Source organism: Orcinus orca, chromosome 10 (genome assembly GCF_937001465.1).
Source record: "Orcinus orca chromosome 10, mOrcOrc1.1, whole genome shotgun sequence".
Taxonomy (NCBI): domain Eukaryota; kingdom Metazoa; phylum Chordata; class Mammalia; order Artiodactyla; family Delphinidae; genus Orcinus; species Orcinus orca.
In genome coordinates, this window is record NC_064568.1 from 83,169,539 (window position 1) to 83,190,575 (window position 21,037).

General features: G+C 44.4%; 2 long non-coding RNA genes across 3 annotated transcripts in view; both read left to right on the plus strand.

Moving 5' to 3' along the window:
• Nucleotides 1-21,037, plus strand: part of LOC117198892 (uncharacterized) — a 93,750-nt gene that overhangs the window by 63,982 nt on the left and 8,731 nt on the right. For both annotated transcript variants that reach the window (XR_007479598.1, XR_007479597.1), the window contains exons 6-7: nucleotides 16,367-16,530; nucleotides 19,154-19,358. This is a non-coding gene — a long non-coding RNA (uncharacterized LOC117198892). The remainder of the gene's footprint in view (nucleotides 1-16,366; nucleotides 16,531-19,153; nucleotides 19,359-21,037) is intronic.
• On the plus strand, nucleotides 3,138-15,314 carry LOC125965569 (uncharacterized). The gene is made up of 2 exons (XR_007479606.1): nucleotides 3,138-4,626; nucleotides 13,577-15,314. It is a non-coding gene; the product is annotated as an uncharacterized LOC125965569 (long non-coding RNA).

Here is a 21,037-nt window from a genome sequence, read left to right on the forward strand (position 1 = left end):
GGTCTTGGGTCCCCTTTTCTCCTTCACTATCCCACTTCTTCCTGCCAGAAACATAAACGTGGTAGTCTGAGTTCTAGCAGTCACCCTGAGAGCATTGATTCATTTACTCAACAAATACATGCTATTTTCCATGCTGGGGTTTCAGGGTGAAGAAAACAGACAATGACCCCTATGCTCAAGGAGCTTACAGATCATAAACAAATAGATACATAGTATGTCAGAATGTGGTAAGTGTCAAGGAGGAAAATAAGAAATGAGGTACTAGATGCAGGACAGAGTCAGCCCTATAGATGATGGCTCAGGAGGCTAGAGGGAGCCAGGTTCCCATTAGGAGCCCTGTTCTCACCTTGAGAGTTATTTTAAATGCAGAAAAATTGAACCCTTAATTCGTTTATGTCACTGTTTTTCAGGTTTCCAATACTACCCTCTGAATGCCATCCCCCAGCCGATAATGACCCTAAAAGAAAGCTGTGTTTGGCCAGGCTCCGTGAGTTTCTCAGATTTCATCCATATGAATAGGTTGTTAGCTGATGACACAAACAGCAAGACAAGTGATAGATTCTTTTTTTTTTTTTAATTGAAGTATACTTGATTTACAGTGTTGTGCCAGATAGATTCTTGATAAAGTAACTTCTCTTATCTTCTACGTACACACACGAAATACTATTGCAAAAATGCGATGACTTTCCACAGACCGTTTCTGAAGACTGAGGATTGGAACAGTTTCAGTAGTGGTCCTGAAGTTATTTAACCTTACAGCAGTTCATTAAATACTAATCTTCATATGAACAAAAGGTGGGAGGAGGGAGAAAGAAGGGGTGAGAGGGAGAGAAAGCGGGAGGGAGACCTGAGCCTTTGTCTCTAGCAAAAGTTGTAAACTCAGCCCCCACAGGGTCGGAGCAGGAAATGTGAATGACATCATAGCATGCTGGGGGTGAGAAAACCAAGGCTCTTGCTGTTTCTTTGTTTTCCAGCTTTGGAGTAAACATGTGGGTAGGGACTAAAATTTTTCTACTAGAGGAAAAACAGCTGCTCAGGCTAAATAATAAATGCCAGTTGACATTTTCCCAGTGTTAGGGAAGCCAGGGGACACCGACCGAGTAGACTCTAGTGACCTGAGAGGGACAGCTACCATCCAGCTCCATTGTTACCAGCAATGACTGTGGGCCCCTTGATACCAGATAGTCTGAATTTTGAAAATCTAGAAATCTGGATTTTTATGTGCAATCTCCCATTTTAAAAATGTTTGGAATGCATTCAACAGTTTTTATAAACATTCTGTTAGCAAATTACATGTTTCTGCAGATATTCAGGCAGCAGTCCATCAGTTTGCACCCTCTTGTATGCTGAATGGTTGGGGTACGAAGCTGTTGGAAAGAAAAGTAGGGGGAAAGCAAGGAGCTGTCTGAAAGTACGTAAGGAAGCGAGGGAGGTGGAAAAGACCAAAGATGGTGGAAACAAGAAACATGGATCATCAACAAAAACTGAGCTACCGGGCTTCCCTGGTGGCGCAGTGGTTGAGAGTCTGCCTGCCAAAGCAGGGGACACGGGTTCGAGCCCGGTCTGGGAAGATCCCACATGCCGCGGAGCAATTAGGCCCGTGAGCCACAACTACTGAGCCTGCGTGTCTGGAGCCTGTGCTCCGCAACAAGAGAGGCCGCGATAATGAGACGCCCGCGCACCGCGATGAAGAGTGGCCCCCGCTTGCCACAACAGGAGAAAGCCCTCGCACAGAAATGAAGACCCAACACAGCCATAAATAAATAAATTTAAAAAAAAAAAAAACTGAGCTACCACGTGCTTCACACCTGCAAGCACCCCTCCACCCACCCCCCACTCCATGAAGCCATTTTCTACCCCACCCCCAAGCAGAGGAGCCCCTCCTGGGTGTCTGCACAACCTGCTCCAGCTTGAATCACTCACTGGACAGGTCTTTAGTCCACTCTTCCTGAAGCCTGAAAGGTCATAACTTCCTTGAATTGCTGGAAAAACACTGTGCAGAAATCACAGAGTCCAGGAAAGAAAAACAGACAGCAAAATGAAAACAAATGCAGGGAGTTGAACAGACGTTTATTTTGATCCATGTCCAGTTTTGGAAAACCTCGAAAAGAATAAAATGTCCAGGAAAAGACAAGCTGAAGGGAGGCTGGGGGAAGGAGCTAATAATATCAGATTTGAAACTCTATATGAACAAAAAAATTGTGTCCATTTATCATACAAAAGGATAAATTCCATATAGAATTTTTTTTAAATGAAACCATATAAGTATGGGGGGTGGGGCGGAATGAGTGAATCTCGCTATTACTTGGGAGTGGAGAATACTTTCATAGCTATGACTAAAAGTCCAGCTACCATTGAGGGAAAAGATTGATACATTTGACCACATAAAAATCTAAAAGCAAAAACTTTTACAAGAGAAAACATTATCATAAGCAAAGTAAAATGACAAACATATCACATACGAATGGCTAACATACTTAATGTATAAAGAGCTTCTAAAAGCAGAGGGAAAAGAACCAACAACTTGAAGGGGAGCAAAATAGGCCACCCCAAAATGTGCCACTTTGGCATATGGACCATTGAGCTGAAGGCAATCAGGATCCAGCAGGCTTGGGAACAGCTTTTTACATCTCCCTTAACTGCCTAAATAATTTAGGTAGGGGCTTCCCTGGTGGCGCAGTGGTTGAGAGTCCGCCTGCCGATGCAGGGGACACGGGTTCGTGCCCTGGTCCGGGAAGATCCCACATGCCGCGGAGCGGCTGGGCCCGTGAGCCATGGCCACTGAGCCTGCGCGTCTGGAGCCTGTGCTCCGCAGCGGGAGAGGCCACAACAGTGAGAGGCCCGCGTACTTTAAACCACAGTAATTTGACTGTATATCCATAGTGAGATATACGTAATCAATTAATTGTGACAGTACTGAGAGATAAAGCAGATGTTGGTGTGTTTGGGGACTGAGATATTTGGTTGGGAGAAAGAACAGATGTAAGATATATGAAGTTACATAAAACACTGAGAGTCTCTATTTGGAATTGAAAGTATTAGTATAAACAAAGGATGATATCTTTAAATATATGTGTATATATTCCTTTCCATTAGAAGGCTGTAGAAACAAGGACCAACCCAGTAGCAATGAACATCTCTAGCACCCTGACTATAGTCTCTAATTGGCATTCCGATCAATAGAAACCTTGAAGAAATGTTTGGTTCTCAGCCTGGAAAAGGAAATGTACAAGGTGTGCTTGGATATCTTGTCATATCAGAAATTCAAAGACTATCAAAATCTCTTAAGACTACATCAAAAGGAGGTGATGAAAAAAAAAAAAAAAAAGGAGGTGATGTTGCCAAAGATGGGACAATTTAAACATTCATAAGAATAATAACTACAATGGACTACAGTGAACTAAAGTACATCAAATATGTTTAAACCCGTGACTTTATAATGATTTTTTTAATTGGTCATTTTTGGAGGGTTCTAGGTAGCAAACTCAATAATTTGAAGACTGCTAATAAAGAGAAAGCAACATTTATCCTGCCTTTCCTGTAGGAACCATACCTGACCATGTGGTTGATGAGGGAATTTCTCTTACAGAAGTAATCCAGGAGTAAATGAGCAGAATGATAGAATTTCAATATCACCATTTTGCAACCCCTAATGAAATCATGGATTAGTCAATAATGATTAAGGACTGATAACATCACCAAAAGAGAGACAAGCAGACATTATGCACATTCTGTTGGAAGTTCACAGCACTCTCTGAGAAGGAGTCCTGCAAATATAAACACTGAACCAGGAAATTACCAATGAAATTACCAATTTACAGGGAATTCGTTGGACAGAGGAGCGTGTTACATAGTACCTCAAGCATATAATCAACCAAAACCAGACTGTGGGAAACTCTACAGGAAACCACGCCCTACACACATGCGCACACACAGTTTCCTCAACAAATACATTTCAAGGGGGAAAAAAAAGTGGAATTGGAAAGAGAACCTACATGTTAAAAGAAACATAAGAAAAAATATCGACCAATATAATGTATGGACTTTATTTTAATCCTGATTCAGAAAAAGTAAACTCATAAAAAGGATATGAGACATTTGAGGGAATCTGAAAAAAAAATCTGAGGCTCCTAGATTCCAGGCTATTTTCCCACTGGCATGAGCCTGGGCATTGCTGCTATTATAAGTAAAAACCACTTCAGAGCCCAGAACCACGGGGTTGGGACAACTCCTCCAATTGGCTCTTTATGTGTCAGAAGAAGAGTCTAACGAACAAGGCCACCTCTCCCATTCTCTCCCAGCCCCGAAGACTCCCCTGCTCCCAGGCCAACCCACCGCAGAGGGTAGAACATTCAACTACTCAGAATGAGGCTCCAGGCAGGCGATTTTCTTGAGGTGCTTCTCATTCAGGCTCTTGCCCATCTGGAGCACAGCTTTTGGCATCATTCAGGATGTGCCAAATGAATGAGTTCTGCTTGTGTGCAGTGAGTTGATGTCCCTGATCCCGACTGGGCCTGCGATTTGGAAAGGGAGGTGGTTGTGATGCTCCATCAAATTCCACCACCAGCCACACCACGGACGGGAGTAACTGGAAACTATGCAGTACGGGATTCCATTTCGAAAAAGGTAAACCCTGTCCCCAGGGCCTGAATGTTCTTAAGTCAAAAGACCTGGGAATTAGCCATTATCCCTATCTATTACTACACCTACACTTGAGGTCCTTCAGCTCCAAGCTCTTTAACCCTAGATGCGATGTGGAGAGGACAATCATTATTTCAGGGGAGAGAAGGACTTTTAAGATAAACAAAAGGACCCCAAGAAGGGCAAGAAATGAACAAGTCAGGAAGTATTGCTGACACATGAAGCCAACAGTGCTATAACTGCTAAGTAGATAATAATAATTTTATATTTATTGAGTTCTTAATACCTGCCATGTGCTGGGCTAGGTCCTTTTCTCTTTTTTAAAAAATTTTATTGAAGTATAGTTGATTTATAATCTTGTGTTAATTTCTTCTGTACAGCAATGTGATTCAGTGATATATATACAACTGAATATATATATATTCTTTTTCATATTCTTTTCCATTCTGGTTTATCACAGGATATTGAATATAGTTCCTTGTGCTACACAGTAGAACCTTGTTGTTTATCCATCCTATATATAATAGTTTGCTTCTGCTAATCCCAAACTCCCAATCCTTCCCTCTCCCTCCCCCCACCCCCTGGCAACCACAAGTCTGTTCTCTATATCTGTGAGTCTGTTTCTGTCTCGTAGATAGTCATTTGTGTCATATTTTAGATTCCAAATATAAGTGATATCATATGGTTTTTGTCTTTCTCTTTCTGACTCACTTTGGTTAGTATGATAATCTCTAGGTTCATCCATGTTACTGCAAATGGCATTATTTCATTCTTTCTTACGGCTGAGTAATATTCCATTGTGTACATATACCACATCGTCTTTATCCATTCCTCTGTCGATGGACATTTAGGTTGTTTCCATGTCTTGGCTATTGTAAATAGTGCCACTGTGAACACTAGGGTGCATGTATCTTTGCAAATTATAGTTTTGTCTGGATATATGGCCAGCAGTGGGATTGCTGGATCATATGGCAACTCTGGGCTAGGTCCTTTTCATACATCATCCCTTTTCATATGCTCAAAAACCTACTAGGTAATGCTCTCAACCTCCTGCTCTCAAGGGCAACCTCACTCCCTCTTCTCAGGAACACATACATCTCTTGCCTATTTCCTATTTCAACAACTGGCATTTATATGGAATAGCTGCAGTTTCATACGTGTAGCAAAGATGCTGAAGGGGCAGTCTCAGTTCAACTTGGGGGGTCTGAGGTCACTGGAGGGCGAAAGACCTCCATGACACAATCAACAAAGCTTCTTCCATGCAATGTTTAAACAGAGGCCTATCTAAAGAAATTTGTCATCTTTGCAAAAAATGTCGAAAAAATGCCAAGCTCTTCCAGTCAGGGCTTTGTCTTTGACGTGAGCAATGGAAAGCCATTGCTCGCTTCACAGCGAGTCATCTGGCCATCCACTATTTTGGATCCTTTTCCAGGAAATCCAGCTGAACAAAGGCTGTTGGACCTCTTACAGCTTTATCATAAGTAAATGAGACCGAAAGTTGGGTGCATTTACATGCAAGAAGTCACAATGTAATTGGTGATTATAGAGCCATTGCCTTTTTTTCCATCATTTCCTAACAAGGGTCATTCCCTGAAGATTCAATAATGACATAATGATAATGACAGAAAAGGGAGAGGAATTTACACAAGAGGCAAAGATGCCCACTATGTTGCATGGGTTCTGTCTGTCCTCAGTGAAGGAGCAACATTTGAATTGTGTTCCTATTAAGTTGTCCCCCCAAAACCACCAAAACATAATTAACAATAGGGCTTAACTCTGTAGCTATAATACAACTAATCATGTCTAGAATTATTTCAGTGAATCGATGAAGCAATAATGCAGCACTTGGCTTTATTACTTGTTTGTGTTTCCTCGATATGGATATTCGGCACAGTAAACGTGTGGCATCTGCAAATCTGACATTCCGGCTGCTTCAGTTGTCGGTGAAGACCCCTGATGTGTGGGAACACACAGTTTTGCTGAGGCACGGGCAAGAATGGTGCTGCCCAGCTGGGGGTGGGAGATGAGAGCTGACCACCCAGCCAAAGCAGCTTTGTGTTTCTCAGCAAGTGGTCGAGTAGGCAGAAACCTACCAGAAAAAAAACTGTTCTAAAAACTCGGTTTCTGGGAATTCCCTGGCAGTCCAGTGGTTAGGACTTGGCGCTCTCACTGCCAGGGACCCGGGTTCAATCCCTGGCTGGGGAACTAAGATCCCACATGCTGCGAGGTGCGGCCAAAAACCAAACAAACAAAATAGAAAAACAAAAACAAAACAAAAAACTTTGTTTCTTTGCATAAATTGCCTCCCCGCCACCCCGCAAGAAAAATCCAGTCATTAACACTGGTGATGGACGCAATGAAAATGTGAAGAGTTGTGGGAAAGTAATGGTTTTTAGGAATTGTAATTTGTGGTAAATTAAAGGTGGGTGTTTTGATCTTGATGGCAGTTCAGCTTTCTTAATCCACAATAAATGCAGCTTTTTGAAAAGAGACTTGAGAAACCATTTCAGGAAATGTTTTCAGGCAGCTCAAAAATTTCTCACAGAATAAGATACAAAGTGAAAGTAAAAACAGTGGTTAACTTGTGGTAAGAGAATATAGCAGGAAGCAGCAGCCTCTCCACGTAAATATGATTAAGAAAGTCCCAGAAAATCTGGATAAAGTACTTATGTATCATCTAATTTGGAGATACACAAAGATCTCTGTAAAGGCCAAAAGGGTCTGCTCTCCTTTCTGGAAGCATGGCCAATGGCTGAATACACATCAATCTCCCTTTCATTTCAGTATCCCTCACCCAAAACTTGCTACAAATGTGCCTTGGAGGTTGAAAAATTCTGAACTCCCTGAAACAAGATTGTCTTGTGGGGAGGGAGGTTGGTGAAGCAGCCAGCATGCCTAGCATAGCAGCCCCTCCCCAGTAGGAAAGGCTTCTGATTTATCTTCCAAGGGCTCATCCTCTTTCTACACAGATATTATCTAGCACTGCATACCCATCCTCCCTTCCCTTCCTACTTGAGTTATTATTTTACTCTTGTTTAACGATATCCAGATGTGTCATGTTTATGTCTCATAACTATCAAAGTCCCTTTGGATATGAGCTTGGTATATATAAATAATAACAGTGACTACCAAGTATTATAGTTATTAATTATGTTAATAGTTGTCATTATACCATACTATATATAAAATATATACTATAAAATATATAATATACTATATATGATCTATAGTATAATATCTATAATAGTTATACTATAGTAACAGTTATATAGTATTAATGTTATAATATACTATAACATTCCAATTCATATACATTGTCTTTTATCCTCACAATGCTGGAAGATAGAACTTACATAAAACAAGGCACCAGAGTGGCAGGCAACTAGCTCATGTTGTCATAGCTAGTAAGTGGTAGATTCAGGGTTCAAACTCAAGTGGCAAGGAATCTATGTCAGGGCTTGTTCTATTACTAAGTTGCCTCTAATGGTGCACATCTCCTTAGTATCCCTCTCTGACCTATCATTAATCAGACAGAGCGTCAGCAGTTTTATAAAAGCTGTTTACTAAGCTGAGCTAAAGCAGGGTTAACTACACATAGACACACACACACACACACACACACACACACACACACACACACTCCCTTTATTCAGTTAGATTCCTTCATCCTCTCAACCAAAGCTATCCATGCCTATTCCATGCCAGACACGGGCACTAGTACACAAGCCAGGCATGGTCCCTGCCCTCATGGAGCTTCCATTTTCAGTCCTACTAATTCCTCAGGTATATCTTAAATGATATCCTCTTCAGTAGGCATCCCTTGTCGCCCCAGACTTAATTAGGTACCTCATTATACTTTTCCTGGACTTTTCCTTCATAACACCTGTCTCCCTTTAATTACTTGTTTACTGTCTTTCATCCCTCTGTCCTGTGACCTCCATGGGGGCGAGATGGCTGTCCTGTTCCTGCTCTATCCAGTAGCACCGGGCACCTAAGAGAAACTTAGTAAATATTTGTTGAATGAACGGATGTGAACAAGCGGTGGGAGCAGGCTCTCTCAGAGGTTAGGGAAGGTGGTGCACCAGCCAATAGTTAGCTGAATGTCAGTTTCCATGGGTGCCAACCTCTCCTTAACAGAAACTAGTAGTCTCCCTCCCAATGCACATCCTTTCCGGTGTCCACCTTGCCAGTGAGGTCTGCCCAGGCCCGCCTTGCCTGGGAGCTGTACCAGCAGGTGGAAGTCTGTCCTGCAGAAAGGACTAATTAATCCTCACTGTCACATCAGTCTCACAGCTCTTGCCCCGTGCACACCCATCCAATCTGGGTGTCCCTTTGACCACAATCTCTAGTCTTGGGTTGGACCTCAAGAGAGTCAACAACACCTGGAAGGAATGACTACACCCTCACTCCACCCCGGCTATGTGGGGATTACCTGGAGACCGTGCTTTCTGTGCTCTGTAGGATCAGGTCACACACCTGGCAGTAACGTGGTCTCTAAAAGAGATAGACATTCTGGCATCAGACAGGCATAGGTGAGGGGGGCCTCAGGGTGGGACGTGGAACGCAGAAAGGGAGACTTGAGCAGGCAGGGGTGGGAACTTCCATGTTTCTCTCAAGACTCAGGGAATGTCTTTGAGAGGGAGGCAGCAAGTCAGGAGCCAGGAAGGAGCAAACCCTACCATCGGCTGTGGACTGAAGATAAATCAGCTGCATCTGTCTTGTCAACCAGATTATCGGGTTACCTTCTGCTCAGTTCTTTGCTTTCCCTTCTCTTACTTAACTGTAAGCCTTTAGGGGAGTCCTATTTAATTGTTTCAGTTCTCTGCAGTGCTGATGACTTCAGCTGTGGTTGTTCATAAGCATATAAAGGGACAGGGACAAGGGGACCTCTGGGATGTGGCAGGGCTGGGAAGTCCCTTCCTCTCCCCATGGAGATGCTCCCTTCCACTGCCTCCCCTCAGAGGATGTACCTCATCTTATTACAGGAGGTGGCTGTTTCTTTGCAGCATCTGAACCAGCTGAGGAAGTCCCCTGACTCCAGCCCTCACAAAGAGAGAGTCCTCAAATAGAAGCCCAAAGCACCCAGAGCGGGCGCTGGAGATACAGTTCCCTGGTGCTTAGTGATATTCTGCTCATCACAGATCTCTGTAACCCTGGTAATCTGGGGGGCCTGCCAGAGGAAGGTCACTGCTGGGCAGGCAAAATGATCCCACTGTAGTCTCATGGTCAGGAATATAGTCCATCAATTGCATCCTACCCAAGGCCTCATCTCAAGGCTCAAAGTCATCTTTCCTTCCACAGAAAAGATCTCCCCTCCTCTGTGTTGTGTAGAGCCCCCCACTCTCAATCCAGGGCACTTTTCTAGTTTCTGGATGAAATAGATCTCCTCTTCCACTGCTCTGAAAGAAAACGACTCTTAATGACAAACTACAACCCTTCCCCCCAAATCCATGTGACTATAAACAGTGGTACTTTGTGGTGATTATTTTGTAATGTATAAAAATATTGAATCCCGGGCTTCCCTGGTGGCGCAGTGGTTGAGAGTCCGCCTGCCGATGCAGGGGACGCGGGTTCGTGCCCCGGTCCGGAGGGATCCCACATGCTGCGGAGCGGCTGGGCCCGTGAGCCATGGCCTCTGAGCCTGCGCATCCGGACTCTTCGCTCCATAATGGGAGAGGCCACAACAGTGAGAGGCCCGCGTACCGCAAAAAAAAAAAAAAAAAAAAAAAAAAATATTGAGTCCCTATGTTGGTTCACCTGAAATTAATTTCATGTTGTAAGTCAATTATACTTCATTTTTTAAAAGTATAATGAATAAAAAATAAATAAATAAACGTAAAGTTACAGTTTCAGTTAAAATAAAAGTGGTACTTTGCCCACATGTGAATAACCAATATTCTACAGCCTCATTTCTCTCTCCCATGAGCCCACACTTCCTCATTTTCCAACCCATCCTCAATCCTTCCTCAGTGTGCCGCTGAAATTTATGACCACTGAGGGTAGACCCTGTTGTCCTCAGCCCTCAGTCTGGGCCTTAAAGTTAATGCTCTGTTAGGGAGAGGAGAGGTCGGTTATAGTGGTGTGCTGGTAAATCCGTATGGCGGGCTTGGGGTAGGGGGGACATCCCTGATTTGTAGGGGTTACCAGTTTCCACAGTGTAAACGCTTCCTCCTACCATGACTGATTTCCAGCTACCAACAGTTTCACAACCAGCTTGGAAAATTCCTAAATATTTAACAATTACTCTCACTAGCCAGTCTGAGCTGGCTCCAGCATACCACCAATTCAGGAGGATTCCCAGAGCGTCTCTGGGCCCCTAAGATGTCTTGACAAAGTGAAATGAAGGCAGAGAGGGGCCCTCACGTGCCATTTCTACCCACTGGCTCCCTTGGCTCAGAGCCCTGGATAGAGTATGACTTTAGGGATTCAGGAGACCTCTGGGTTCGAATCCTTGTGTGACGTTGGGCAAGTTTCAGCTTCCAACTCTGCAAATTAGGATTGATAAAACCTACCTGTAGGATTGCTTTGAGGGTGAAATGAAATGCCTAAGTAAAATGCTTAATATATAGCAAGTCTCGATAAATGTTCTTTCTTTTGCCCCCCCCATCTTTGTCTTAATTTTTCCTGTACTAGTTCAAATAATTATTTTTCAAAGGGTCCAACAGGGGGAGCTCAAACTCAGCACTGTCAGGGTGGGGGCTGGTAATTCAACCCGACTCTCATCCCGGTTTAGACATAACTTCGGAAACTTGGAAGGGCACAGCTCTTTCTTTCTCTTTAGGGCTCTCCCTTGTCCCCATCCCAAAAGATGTGAGTCCATCTAAATGTTCCATAACTGGTGCTTATGCCGCCTGGCTTCATCCTCCTCTAAGACGGCAAGCCACACCCAGAATCAGAAGCCACATTCCACAAAGGGGGCGCCATGTCAGGACCAGAGCAAGCACACTGGGCTTCCCTAAGGCTGTGCTTCACACAGTCCAGAGCACTCAAAGCTTCCCGCGCACCCAACATGCCTCCCACATCAAAGCAGGTCCAGGTCCCATAATATACAGTTAACCAATCACTCATGAGGATTTATGTTAACATTGTGCAGCAGGAGGCTGTAGTTAGATATCTAGAAAAACGACTGTAGAAGGAAGTGGAGTCTTTGGTTCTGTGGCTGGGGGAAGGGAGGCAGAGGCAGAAGGGACATGAGGCTTGCTAGATTTGAGAAGTTTGGCTGCTCACAAACAGTGGAATTATTGGAATGCTACAGGGAGAGGTGGCAAAGGAAACTTTGAGAAAATCTGGTTTCTTGTGATAAAGAGCTTTCGGTAACCTGAGAAAGTTTCAGAAATTTAGACACACAAAATCGCTTCATTTGAAATGAATGAAAAGCCTTGGGTTTGAACAATGTGTGGCCACTTTCCAGCTGACTGACCTATACAAGTTATTTAACCTCCCTGAGATTCAATCACTCATATATTTATTCACTCAGCCTATTATTTATTGAGCATCTTGTATGTATCAGCTATGGGGTTAAGTGAATCCTGAGGAGACAATGGTGGCCAAAACCAGGCACTGTCCTTTTTCTCACGGACCTTGCAATTTATTCAACTGTAAAAAGGCATAGTGGGAATTCCCTGGCCGTCCAGTGGTTAGGACTCTGTGCTCTCACTGCCGAGGGCCCAGATTCAATCCCTGGTCAGGGAATTAAGATCCCACAAGCCACGCAGCTCGGCCAAACAAAACAAAACAAAACACAAAGGCATACTAATGCTGGGACAACTGGATATCCACATGCAAAAGAATGAAGTTGGATCCCTATCTCACACCATATAAGAAAATTAACTCAGAATGGGTGAAAGACCTACATGTGAAACCAAATCTATTAAGTTCCTGGAAGAAAACAGGCTCAAATCTTTGTGACTGTGGATTAGGTAATGGTTTCTTGGCTATGAAACCAAATGCACAAGTAACAAAAGAAAAAATAGATAAATTGGACTTCATCAAAATTTAAAACTTTTGTGCTTCGAAGGATACCATCAAGAAAGTGAAAAGAGGGACCTCCCTGGTGGTCCAGTGGTTGAGACTCCATGGTCCCATTTCAGGGGGCCCAGGTTCAATCCCTGGTCAGGGACCTAGATCCTGCATGCCGCAACTAAAGATCCCACATGCCACAACTAAAGATCCCGCATGCTGCAATGAAGATCCCACACACGGCAGCAAAGATCCCGCGTGCTGCAACATAGCCAAATAATAAATAAACAAGTAAATATTTAAAAAAAGAAAGAAAGTGAAAAGATGCCAAGATATGGAAGCAACCTAAGTGTCCATCAACAGATGAATGGATAAAGAAGATATGGTATGTATATATGCAATGGAATATTACTCAGGCATAAAAAGAGTGAAATTTTGCCATTTACAGCAACATGGATGGACTTGGAGGGCATTATGCTCAGTGAAATAAGTCAGACAGAGGAGGACAAATACTGTACGAGATCACATGTGAAACCTAAAAACTACAACAAACTAGTGACTCTAACAGAAAAAGAAGCAAAAAAAATCTCCCAGTCGTAGCCCTGGATCCTCCCCATCTTGCTCCAAGAAAGACCCCAGACCCCACACAGAGGGGCTCCTGCTCATTCCTAGCCAGTGTCCTCTGAACTCCTCTTCCCCATTTTTACCTCCTTCCCTATAGCAAAACCCTCCCTGAGATCTAATGTAAAGTCTCTCACCTTGCAAACAAAGGTCTGCCTTTCGAGGAGGCCAGAGACGGCTGGGAGCCTGGCCGGAAGTCAGTTTCCTGGGTGGGAGAACACTGGCGGAAATCCAGACGGCTGACGTCACCTGGTCCAGATGGCGGAAGCCATTGCCCAATCAGAGGGAATTGGTGCCAGCAACACACTTCTCTATGACTCTCTTACCCAGTTCAGAAAAACATTTTCCTCGACAGGAGGCAGTTGGGTAGGAGTGGAAAATGCCCTGGCCTTTGAACCACATGGCATGTTGACCGGGAGGCTGACCGTGAGGCTGGCTGTGGCATCAACTGACAATGAACGTGAGACCCGACACTAGACTCGGGGTCAGAAGACACACGTCTGGGTCTCTGCCACCTAAATCCTAACCTTTAACAAATCACTTTGTTGGTTTTCTTAGCTATGAGTAATAATACCTACTCACAGAAGCTACTGTTGCATGGTGGAATGAGGTCATTCATGTGAAAGATTTCATAAACTTGAAGCAGGATGCCAATACAATATTCTTCCTCTGTGAGAGCCTTCCAGAGGACAGTGGACCCGGAGGAGGCAAGATAGAGAGTGATTACAGGCTGATCCTGGAGCCAGGCAGCCTGCACTGGAATGTGCAGCTGGGACACATAAGTTAACCTCTCTGTGCCCAGTCACCTCATGGTCATAGTGGGGGGTGATAAGAATACCATCCTCATCACAGGGTTCTCGGGAGGGTGAAGTAGTTACTCTACTTGGAGCACATAGAACACTGCCCGGCTTGTGGCAGCACTCACTAAGACTGGGCTGGGATGATTATTCCCAAGGCCATCTTGTACACCTGCAGGCCCTGGGCTGGGCATTCAGCCCAATCCCAAGAGATCTCATGAAAAGAGATTCTGGGAATTCCCTGGCAGTCCAGTGGTTAGGACTCCATGTTTTTACTGCCAAGGGCCCAGTTCGGGGAACTAAGATCCTGCAAGCCACGCAGCACAACACGCCCCCCCCCCAAAAAAAAGACAGATTCTGCCCCCACCCACAGTCCACACAGCAGGCAGAGCTATTTAGCTAAAATCTGACCATGTCAATTCTCTGCTTAACCACCCAAATCTGCCCCAGTCCCACTCCCACCCCCAGGTAAAGACATCAAACCCCTGTCATAGGCCCTTGAGCCCCTCTCCAGCCTCTCCTGGTGCCCACTGCCTCTCATCAAGGCTCCAGCAACACCAAACTGCCTGTCGCTTCTCACCTCCACCAGCTGGCTCCTGCTGCCCCTCTGCCCAGCATGCCCTCACCAACCCTGCCTTTGCTAACTCCTAGTTACCCTTCAGGACCCTTAGACTCATGTCTCCCAGAAAGCGCTTTCTGACCCCGCCTGAGCAGAACCTGGTTCCCCCTTTCCTATATCCCTTGTGGGCACCTCCATCAGGCCAAATTGTATCCTAACTGTTCAGGTGACTGCTTCACACCAGACTGGGGGATCCTTGAAGGGAAAGGCCAGCACTGGGTCTTGCACATCTCGGTAAACTTAGCACGAGCACAGTGCCAGGCACACGGTAGGTGATCAGTAATGGTTGAGTGGAAAAACTGATGAGTGGATGACCAGGAACTAATAGAGCCCTAGCTTGTTTTGGCCACGCCGTGCAGCTTGTGGGATCTTAGTTCCCTGACGAGGGATTAAACCCGGGCCCTTGGCAGTGAGAGCGTGGAGTCCTAACCACTGGACCTCCAGGGAATTCCCTGTTCAGCTACTTTTTTTTTTTTTTTTTTTTTGCGGTATGCGGGCCTCTCACTGTTGTGGCCTCTCCCGTTGCGGAGCACAGGCTCCGGACGCACAGGCTCAGCGGCCATGGCTCACAGGCCCAGCCGCTCCGCGGCATGTGGGATCCTCCCGGACCGGGGCACGAACCCGCATCCCCTGCATCTGCAGGCAGACTCTCAACCACTGTGCCACCAGGGAAGCCCTGTTCAGCTACTTTAACAGATGATGTTGTTTGCCTGGGATTGGGATGAGCATCTCAAAACAGATACAGTTTCCATTTGCCTCAGCCATTGTTTTCCTCAGAATCACCTCTGTCTGTGTCTCAGGCATCCTCTGTACCTCTCTCTTTTCCCTGCTCTTACGCTTTTTTCTCTCCTTCCTTAACACTTTGTTTCTCTTCCTTGCTCTTTGTCATATTTCTATACCCTTTGTTGCTTTGTATCCTTTTCCTCTCATCCTTCTTTTGTGCTTGAGTGGTGGTGGTCTGTTCTCTTGCCTCTTATCAAGGGTTTTAGGTGGTTAGAGTACCCCTGGGTTCAGAAGAAAAAGGAGGAGATTTTGAAAGGCAGGAAATCAATCCTTATTGTGTGTCCAGAAGTTCCATACATTTTATTTCATATAATCTTAGTAACAAACTTATAGTACGGTATATCATCCAAGCAAGCTGGGTTATGCTTCCGTAACAAACAGCCTCAAAAGCTCAGGGGCTTTATGCAGCAAAGATTGATTTATTACTCCTGCCACTTATCAATGGTGGGTTGACTGAGCCTCTGCTCTGAGCCATCATTGTCCTAACCTCAGGACCTAGGTTGACAGAGCAGTCACTACCTAGAACGTCGCCATTTGCCATAGTAGAAGAAAGAGAGAATGTGAAAAAGCACAGAACACACTGGCTTTTAACACTTCCATGTAGAAGAGACACGTTTTAATTGGTCAAAATAAGTCACATAGCCATTCCTGGGTTAATTGGTAGGAGTTAAACGAGGTGGCAAAGTACAATCTTCCTAGGTATCTGGAAGGAAAGAGAGACTCACATATTGGTGAACAGGCCTGATAACCATGGTAGGTATTACTGCTCCCATTTTACAGATGAGGTGGCTGAGGCACAGGAAGCTTATGTAGTTTGTTCAAGGACATGCAGTGAATGTCAGGGGTAGGGGGAGCTGAACCCATGCCTTTTGATTCCTGGGACAGTACCCTTGCCACTTCACTGGAGCTTTAGGATGCCTAAGCCTTGTCTACCCTTTTCTACCAGGTTTTTGGACTCTGCTGTGAAGACTGGTTTGCTGGTATGCCAGAGGCAAGATGCTAAGAAGCCCAGCTTTGGTCACCAACTTCTGCATCACATCTGGTGAGGGGCGTTGGAGTCTCTCCCCAAGGTGGGGTTTGGGAGGCTTCTAATTTCCAAGACAAAACCAGGTAGGTCACAAAACTTGGAGCACAGTCATTAGAAACCTTCTAGACAAAATTATCTGTGGTGATAGAAGTCAGAATAGCGGTTATTTCAGAGGCGGGCAAGAAAGGGGTTTTGCATATTGACTAGATAGATGTTTAAAGGAACCTTCTGGGGTGATACTATCTCGATCTGGATGGTGGTTAAATGGGTGAATACAAATGCAAAAATTTATCAAGCTGTACACTTAAGATTTGTACACTTTGCTATATGTCATTTATATCTCAATAAAAATGAGTAATAAAAAGAAATATTCTTCATCAAAATAAAAATATTTACTGTGCCAAAGGTCCTATTAAGAGAATGAAAAGACAAGGTACCGAGTGGGAGAAAATATTTGCAAGTTATGTATTCAACAATGGATATGTATCCAGAATATATAAAGAACTCTCAAAACTCAACAGCAAGTAAACAGACAACCCAATTTAAAAAGTAGGCAAAAGACTTGAAGGGACACTTCACCAAAGAGGATAAAAGGAAAGCAAATAAGCATATAAAAAGTTGTTCAACGTTATTGGCCATTAAGGAAATGCAAATTAAAACCAGGATAAGGGACTTCCTTGGTGGCGCAGTGGTTAAGAATCTGCCTGCCAACGCAGGGCACACGGGTTCGAGCCCTGGTCCAGGAAAATCACACATGCCGTGGAGCAACTAAGCCAATGCACCGCAACTACTGAGACTGCGCTCTAGAGCCCGCGAGTCACAACTACTGAGCCCGCGTGCACAACTACTGAAGCCCGAGTGCCTAGAGACCGTGCTCCATAGCAAAGAGAAGTCACCGCGATGAGAAGCCTGCGCACCGCAACAAAGAGTAGCCCCCGCTTGCCGCAACTAGAGAAAGCCCGGCGAGCAGCAACGAAGACCCAACGTAGCCATAAGTAAATAAATAAATTTATTTTTTTTAAGTAAATGTAATTAAAAAAAAAAACAGGACGAATTACCACTACAAATCTGTTAGAGTAGCAAAAAAAATTTTTAAATATTGACAGTGCTACCAAGCATTGGCAAAAAGGCAGCAACAGGAGCTCTCATTCATTACTGGTGGAATGCAAAATCATCCTCTGGAACATAGTCTGGCAATTTCTTATAAAGTTAATACACTTACTGCACAAGTCAATAATCCCCTAGGTATTTACCTGAGAGAAATAAAAACATGTTCACACAAAAACCTATACACTGTATGCTCATTAGCCGCCTACATTTGTAATTACCAAAAACTAGTTAAAATGGGTAAATGCATTACTTGGCTTCTCCGTGCCATGGCACACAATCCAAAAACAAAAAGAAAGAAATTATTCATGCAACAGCTGAGGTGAATCTCAAAGGCATTATGCTGAGTGAAAAAATCTGGTCTCAAAAAGGTTACATGCTATATGATTCCATTTATGAGACGTTTTAAAAAGACAAGGCTAAAGTGACAGAGAATAGATCAAAATAGCAAGAGGTTTGGTGGGGGGTGGGGCGGGCGGGAAGATGTGACTACAGAGGAATAGCACAGGGGAGTCTTGGGGGCAGTAGACCTGTTCCATATCTTGATTGTGGTTGTGATTAGACTCCAAATCCAGGGGCCAAGGAGCCCCATCTGCTTTGTTCACTCCTACACTCTCAGTGCCTGGGACTTAGGTACGATGTGCGTGCTCATGGACGCAGTGAAGGAGTGTTCTAGCTCCAGCCCTGATTCATCTTGGCACACTTCGCAGGCTAGTCTATATTTAGCTACCTCTCCAGCTGCCTAATGGACACGCCACAGCTGGAAGGCATCACTAATCCCCCTTCACAACCCAGGCCTGGGTCACAAGATCTCCCTCCTGGAAAGCAGAGTCTCCAGCTGTCCTGTAGTTTGAAATTTGTAGATATTAGCAATCTGATGAGTCATTTTAATTTTTGAAGTACATTTTTATTGTAAAAGTAACATTTGTTCAATGTTTAAAAAAAAACTGTCTCAAAAAAAAAAAAGTAGACCCCACCCTATTTCCCAGAAGCCATAATTGTTACTAGTTCCTTCTCTGTCTATCTAGAAACATTTATGTGTAAATAAGCATGTATATCTCTATATATGTAATAGATATGAATGAATTGATCCACAGCTCTTGGGGCACATGTAATGTCCTGTTTCTGTACGGACTCACTCGTATCAAATCTGGCTTCCACCCTGCCCATCACTGATGGTATTCTAGTGTCTGACAGTTTTCAGACTCCCTCCCTTGGATCAAACAAGGAAGTCGAGGCTTCTGCAATCCTGAGGAAACAGATGAGAGTCTGCTCCTCTGGCCACCTGGTCAGCATTGCCTTGCTCCTCATCCAGGCCTCGGGGGTCCAACAGAAACAGACCATTAGGCTGGCCTGAGCAATTCCTAATCGCCCAAGCATAGCATCAGCAAAGCTAGGAGAGAGGGAAAAAAGCATCAACTTTGGAAATTTGATGTTTAAGAAGAAGAAGAAAGAGGAGGAGGAGATGGAGAGAGCAGGAGGGAGTCAAAGTAATCAGGCATCTAGGAAAAATCACAAATCTATAGTACATCCTTAAAGCTGTTTTTGGTTTCATGTAGTTCTTTTATTTTTAATAACATTTTCTGTTTTTCTCTATAGTCTTGATCTGGCCTTACCTGGGGGCAGTTGTTGAAGTTCTGAAAATACCCAGTACAGAGCACCTGGGCGCAGTTCTCACGGATGCCGGCAGCCAATACCGTCCGAGAGGCTGCTCTTGAAAAGGCCCAGCTCTCCACATGTCCTGGAGAAACTGGATGCCCTCTTTTTTCTCTGAGTCCCCAGAGGTCCAAGTGCCATCCAAGAGGTAGGTTACTGCCTGCCTCTTCATCCTTCCCTTTCAGACCAGACATCCAGCACCTTCCAAAACCAAGGCCTACGTTGGTGTGGGCTTCCTATAAACCCCCACCCAGTCTGATTCTTACTTTTCTTTCTAAAACACACAAAAAAGCCAAACCGCTCAACGGTCAGGAAACCCACAACTTCAAGGACGCAAAGTCCTGACTACGCAGAAGAGGAAGAGAAGAATTCCTTTATTCCTTGTTAATTCTCAATAGATTATTGTTACAATAAATTCATAATAGATGGTTCTGCTATATAACATATTGTTTAAATTTTCTTATTTCTTCAAATATGCCTGTTGGGAAAGTTATTGTAGGGAGATCAATTAATAATCATTGATGAAATGTTTCTTGGATGAAGAAACCCATAATGGTCATAGTGTGGGAGATTTAAAGAAAGGAAAAGAGGATTCTTCTGAGAAATTTTAGTCCACTTTAGAAAACAAAATGCATACACTATCTGAGAAACTCTTTGAGGACAATGCAGGCCAGTGGATACTTATGGAGCATATACTAATAAAAGCTAATATTTGCTGATATCCTACTAGGTGTCAGGCACTGTACTAGCCCTCGGGATACCACAACCAACCAGATGGAGATGCCTCCTGCCCTACAGAGCTCTAAAGGACAGACATGAAACATATAGAAACGAGGTGGTAACTCTTAAAAAAGGGAGAGTACAGGCTGCCATAGGAATGCAGAGCCAGAGAACTAAACACAGGATGGGGTGTCAGGGAAGACCTCCCTTAGAGACAGACCTTTAAACCGAGACTTGCAAGTGACAAACCAAAATAGAAAGACATCAGGGCTGGGGGAGGGGAAGCTGAGTTTATTGCTTAACAGGCAAGGGAGAGCCATGTCCCTCAAGAAATGAGTCCAGTGGGTCTCCCTAAGAAGAAACTGAAAGGCCAAAATATAGATCCAAAAGGAGGAAGCTCACCAATAAAGCAGGAATTGAGTTCTGGTTTCTGGCTCACAAAGGGGGTTGTACACTCTACCATCTTCAGTTCTCAGTTCTCAAAAGAGTAGGTGATTCTCAAAGAGGTCCAAGACAGGTCCTGTGATGCCTCAATGGACTCGGGTCAAAAGGGGGCAAAACCATATCTGCTTATTCTAAAGCTAGATAGATTTCTTCTTATAAAGATCCAATAGCAGTGGGGCAGGCAGAGGACGAAAGGAAGGTGATGGAGGGGTTAGATTTGCAAGAGATCTGGACAAGTTTGAGGAACCAAGAGAAATTCAAGTTACAGAAGCATGGGGGCAGAGAGAAGAGTGGTGCTTAGAGGATGCTGGTGAGATGGGCTAATCAAGAAAGACCTGGTAGGCCATATGCTATGGACTGAATTGTGCTCCTCAAAACTCATATGTTGAAGCCCTAAACCCCAATGTGACTATATTTGAAGATAGGGTCTCTAGGAAGTAATTAAGGTTAAATGAGGTCCTAAGGGTGGGGCCCTAATCTGATGGGATGGGTGTCCTTATAAAAGACACAAGAGGGTCTTCCCTGGTGGCGCAGTGGTTGAGAGTCTGCCTGCCGATGCAGGGGACACGGGTTCGTGCCCCGGTTCGGGAAGATCCCACATGCCGCGGAGCGGCTGGACCCATGTGCCATGGCCGCTGAACCTGTGCATCCGGAGCCTGTGCT